Here is a 6,000-nt window from a genome sequence, read left to right on the forward strand (position 1 = left end):
ACCCCAACTCTGACCCCACCCCAACCCGCGACCCCAACTCTGACCCCATCCCACCCCGTGACCCCAACTCTGACCCCACCCCACCCCGTGACCCCAACTCTGACCCCACCCCAACCCGCGACCCCAACTCTGACCCCATCCCACCCCGCGACCCGAACTCTGACCCCACCCCGTGACCCCAACACTGACCCCACCCCGTGACCCCAACTCTGACCCCCGTGACCCCAACTCTGACCCCACCCCGTGACCCCAACTCTGACCCGACCCCACCCCGTGACCCCAACTCTGACCCCAGCCCGTGATCCCAATCCGTGACCCCTCCCCCGTGACCCCACCCCTGACCCCGCCTCCCACCTTCAGTTCATTCACAATTTGTGATTAAATTTAATTTGGGAAATTAGAAGTGACTGAATTAAATAAACAAATGTTTTACGTTTGTGTTGGGACGGGGCCAGAGTGATTACGAAAGGGGCATCATCATCATGGGCAGTCCCTCGGAATCGAGGAAGACTTGCTTCCACTCTTAACATGAGTCCTGAGGTGACTGAACAGTCCAATACGGGAACCACAGTCCCTGTCACAGGTGGGACAGATAGACGTTGAGGGAAGGGGAGGGTGGGACTGGTTTGCCGCACGCTCCTTCCGCTACCTGCGCTTGGTCTCTGCACGCTCTCGGCGACGAGACTCGAGGTGCTCAGCGCCCTCCCGGATGCACTTCCTCCACTCCGGGCGGGACAGGTCTTTGGCCCAGGGACTCCCAGGTGTCGGTGGGGATGTTGCACTTTATCAGGGAGGCTTTGAGGGGTGTGTCCCTTGTAACGTTTCCTCTGCCCACCTTTGGCTCGTTTGCCCGTGAAGAAGTTCCGAGTAGAGCGCTTGCTTTGGGGAGTCCCGTGTCTGGGGGCCATGTGGACAATGTGGCCCTGCCCAGCGGAGCTGGTCGAGTGTGGTCAGTGCTTCGATGCTGGGGATGTTGGGCCTGGTCGAGGACGCTAACGTTGGTGCGTCTGTCCTCCCGGGGGATTTGCAGGATCTTGCGGAGACATCGTTGGTGGTATTTCTCCAGCGACTTGAGGTGTCTACTGTACATGGTCCATGTCTCTGAGCCATACAGGAGGGCGGGTATCACTACAGCCCTGTAGACCATGAGCTGGGTGGTAGGTTTGAGGGCCTGGTCTTCAAACACTCTTTTCCTCAGGCGGCCGAAGGCTGCACTGGCGCACTGGAGGCGGTGTTGGATCTCGTCGACAATGTCTGCCCTTGTTGATAGGAGGCTCCCGATGTATGGAAGATGGCCAACGTTGTCTAGGGCCGTGCCGTGGATCTTGATGACTGGGGGGCAGTGCTGTGTGGCGGGGTCAGGCTGGTGGAGGACCTTTGTCTTACGGATGTTTACTGTGAGGCCCGAGCTTTCGTACGACTCGGTGAAGATGTTAACAATGGCTTGGAGTTCGGCCTCTGAAGGGGCAGGGTTAGAATGGAGTACATAGAAACATAGAAACATAGAAAAAAGGTGCAGGAGTAGGCCATTCGGCCCTTCTAGCCTGCACCGCCATTCAATGAGTTCATGGCTGAACATTCAACTTCAGTACCCCCTTCCTGCTTTCTCACCATACCCCTTGATCCCCCGAGTAGTAAGGACGACATCTAACTCCTTTTTGAATATATTTAGTGAATTGGCCTCAACAACTTTCTGTGGTAGAGAATTCCACAGGTTCACCACTCTCTGAGTGAAGAAGTTCCTCTGCATCTCGGTCCTAAATGGCTTACCCCTTATCCTTAGACTGTGACCCCTGGTTCTGGACTTCCCCAACATTGGGAACATTCTTCCTGCATCTAACCTGTCGTACCCCGTCAGAATTTTAAACGTTTCTATGAGATCCCCTCTCATTCTTCTGAACTCCAGTGAATACAAGCCCAGTTGATCCAGTCTTTCTTGATAGGTCAGTCCCGCCATCCCGGGAATCAGTCTGGTGAACCTTCGCTGCACTCCCTCAATAGCAAGAATGTCCTTCCTCAGGTTAGGAGACCAAAACTGTACACAATACTCCAGGTGTGGCCTCACCAAGGCCCTGTACAACTGTAGCAACACCTCCCTGCCCCTGTACTCAAATCCCCTCGCTATGAAGGCCAACATGCCATTTGCTTTCTTAACCGCCTGCTGTACCTGCATGCCAACCTTCAATGACTGATGTACCATGACACCCAGGTCTCTTTGCACCTCCCCTTTTCCTAATCTGTCACCATTCAGATAATAGTCTGTCTCTCTGTTTTTACCACCAAAGTGGATAACCTCACATTTATCCACATTATACTTCATCTGCCATGCATTTGCCCACTCACCTAACCTATCCAAGTCGCTCTGAAGCCTCACAGCATCCTCCTCGCAGCTCACACTGCCACCCAACTTAGTGTCATCCGCAAATTTGGAGAGACTACATTTAATCCCCTCATCTAAATCATTAATGTAGAGTGTAAACAGCTGGGGCCCCAGCACAGAACCTTGCGGTACCCCACTAGTCACTGCCTGCCATTCTGAAAAGTCACCATTTACTCCTACTCTTTGCTTCCTGTCTGACAACCAGTTCTCAATCCATGTCAGCACACTACCCCCAATCCCATGTGCTCTAACTTTGCACATCAATCTCTTGTGTGGGACCTTGTCGAACGCCTTCTGAAAGTCCAAATATACCACATCAACTGGTTCTCCCTTGTCCACTCTACTGGAAACATCCTCAAAAAATTCCAGAAGATTTGTCAAGCATGATTTCCCTTTGACAAATCCATGCTGACTTGGACCTATCATGTCACCTCTTTCCAAATGCACTGCTATGACATCCTTAATAATTGATTCCATCATTTTACCCACTACCGATGTCAGGCTGACCGGTCTATAATTCCCTGTTTTCTCTCTCCCTCCTTTTTTAAAAAGTGGGGTTACATTGGCTACCCTCCACTCGATGGGAACTGATCCAGAGTCAATGGAATGTTGGAAAATGACTGTCAATGCATCCACTATTTCCAAGGCCACCTCCTTAAGTACTCTGGGATGCAGTCCATCAGGCCCTGGGGATTTATCGCCCTTCAATCCCATCAATTTCCCCAACACAATTTCCCGGCTAATAAGGATTTCCCTCAGTTCCTCCTCCTTACTAGACCCCCCTGATCATGCAACTTCAGTACCCCATTCCTGCTTTCTCTCCATACCTCCTGATCCCTTTAGCCGTAAGGGCCACATCTAACTCCCTTTTGAATATATCTAACGAACTGGCCTCAACAACTTTCTGTGGTAGAGAATTCCACAGGTTCACAATTCTCTGAGTGAAGAAGTTTCTCCTCATCTCGGCCCTAAATGGCTTACCCCTTATCCTTGGACTGTGACCCCTGGTTCTGGACTTTCCCAACATTGGGAACATTCTTCCTGCATCTAACCTGTCTAAACCCGTCAGAATTTTATATGTTTCTATGAGATCCCCTCTCATTCTTCTAAACTCCAGTGTATAAAGGCCCAGTCGATCCAGTCTTTCTTCATATCTCGGTCCTGCCATCCCGGGAATCAGTCTGGTGAACCTTCGCTGCACTCCCTCAATAGCAAGAATGTCCTTCCTCAGATTAGGAGACCAAAACTGTACACAATACTCCAGGTGTGGCCTCACCAAGGCCCTGTACAACTGCAGTACCATAGAATCAGAGAATAGTACAGCACAGAAGGCCAATCGGCCCATCGAATTTGTGCCTTACTCTTTCCTAGAGCAATTCAGTTCGTCCCATACCCCGCCCTTTCCCCGTAGCCCTGCAATTTTTTTTCTCCTTCAAGTAGTTATCCAATTCCCTTTTGAAAGCCACAATTGAGTCTGTCTCCAGCCCCCTTTCAGACTGCGCCCTCCAGCTCCGAACTCGCTGCGTACTATTTTTGTTCCTCATGTCGCCTTTAGTTCTATTGACGATTATCTTAAATCTGAGGTCTCTGGTTTACGGCCCTTCTGCCAGTGGAAACTGTTTTTCCTTATTGACTGACCACACTCGACCAGCTCCGCTGGGCAGGGCCACATAGTCCACATGCCCCAGACACGAGACTCCCAAAGCAAGCGCTCTACTCGGAACTCCTTCACGGCAAACGAGCCAAAGGTGGGCAGAGGAAACGTTACAAGGGACACCCTCAAAGCCTCCCCGATAAAGTGCAACATCCCCACCGACACCTGGGAGTCCCTGGCCCAAAGACCAGTCCGCCCTAAGTGGAGGAAGTGCATCCGGGAGGGCGCTGAGCACCTCGAGTCTCGTCGCCGAGAGCGTGCAGAAACCAAGCGCAGGCAACGGAAGGAGCATGCAGCAAACCAGACCCAGCAACCCCTTCCCTCTAAACAGGAAGGCAGATTATTATCTGAATGGTGACAGATTAGGAAAAGGGGAGGTGCAACGAGATCTGGGTGTCATGGTTCATCAGTCATCGAAAGTTGGCATGCAGTTACAGCAGGCAGTTAAGAAGGCAAATGATATGTTGGCCTTCATAGCGAGAGGATTTGAGTATAGGAGCAGGGAGGTCTTGCTGCAGTTGTACAGGGCCTTGGTGAGGTCACACCTTGAGTATTGTGTACAGTTTTGGTCTCCTAATCTGAGGAAGGACATTCTTGCTATTGAGGGAGTGCAGCGAAGGTTCACCAGACTGATTCCCGGGATGGCAGGACTGACATATGAAGAAAGATTGGATCGACTGGGCCTGTATTCACTGGAATTGAGAAGAATGAGAGGGGATCTCATAGAAACATATAAAATTCTGACAGGATTGGACAGGTTAGATGCAGGAAGAATGTTCCCGATGTTGGGGAAGTCCAGAACCAGGGGTCACAGTCTAAGGATAAGGGGTAAGCCATTTAGGACCGAGATGAGGAGAAACTTCTTCACCCAGAGAGTGGTGAACCTGTGGAATTCTCTACCACAGAAAGTTGTTGAGGCCAGTTCGTTGAATATATTCAAGAGGGAGTTAGATGTGGCCCTTACGGCTAAAGGGATCAAGGGGTATGGAGAGAAAGCAGGAATGTGGTACTGAGGGAATGATCAGCCATGATCATATTGAATGGCGGTGCAGGCTCGAAGGGCCGAATGGCCTACTCCTGCACCTATTTTCTATGTTTCTATGTTCCCCTCAACGTTTATCTGTCCCACCTGTGACAGGGACTGTGGTTCTCGTATTGGACTGTTCAGCCACCTAAGGACTCATTTTAAGAGTGGAAGCAAGTCTTCCTCGATTCCGAGGGACTGCCTATGATGATGATCCAAAAATTCCATATAATTATAAACACCTCTTACAAATCGCCCCTTAACCTTCTCTGCTCGAAGGAGAACTGTTATATATGCAGACTATAGATATACTCTCTGTGTAGGTCACTGTGCAGTTGCATAAGATGGCGGCTTGTTACCTGATGTACGATGAATCAGGTTTACACTGTGTATATACTATGCTGGCACCACTAGAGGGTGCAACTGCTGGAGACCGGGGTTTCCTGCCCCTGTGGCAGGGGCTGTCCACCAGAGGGCACTGCGGTGGGAGACCCGAGGGTCACCTGCACAGGTGTGCAGGGGGCCCAGTATAAAAGGCTGCCCACCGTGCTCATGCCTCACTCTGGAGTTACAAGTAAAGGACCAAAGTTAAAGCACATGGGATTGGGGGTAGTGTGCTGACATGGATTGAGAACTGGTTGTCAAACAGGAAGCAAAGAGTAGGAGTAAATGGGTACTTTTCAGAATGGCAGGCAGTGACTAGTGGGGTACCGCAAGGTTCTGTGCTGGGGCCCCAGCTGTTTACATTGTACATTAATGATTTAGACGAGGGGATTAAATGTTGTATCTCCAAATTTGCGGATGACACTAAGTTGGGTGGCAGTGTGAGCTGCGAGGAGGATGCTGTGAGGCTGCAGAGTGACTTGGATAGGTTAGGTGAGTGGGCAAATGCGTGGCAGATGAAGTATAATGTGGATAAATGTGAGGTTATCCACTTTGGTG

The sequence above is a fragment of the Pristiophorus japonicus genome, unplaced genomic scaffold (assembly GCF_044704955.1).
Source record: "Pristiophorus japonicus isolate sPriJap1 unplaced genomic scaffold, sPriJap1.hap1 HAP1_SCAFFOLD_223, whole genome shotgun sequence".
NCBI classification, from domain to species: Eukaryota; Metazoa; Chordata; class Chondrichthyes; family Pristiophoridae; genus Pristiophorus; species Pristiophorus japonicus.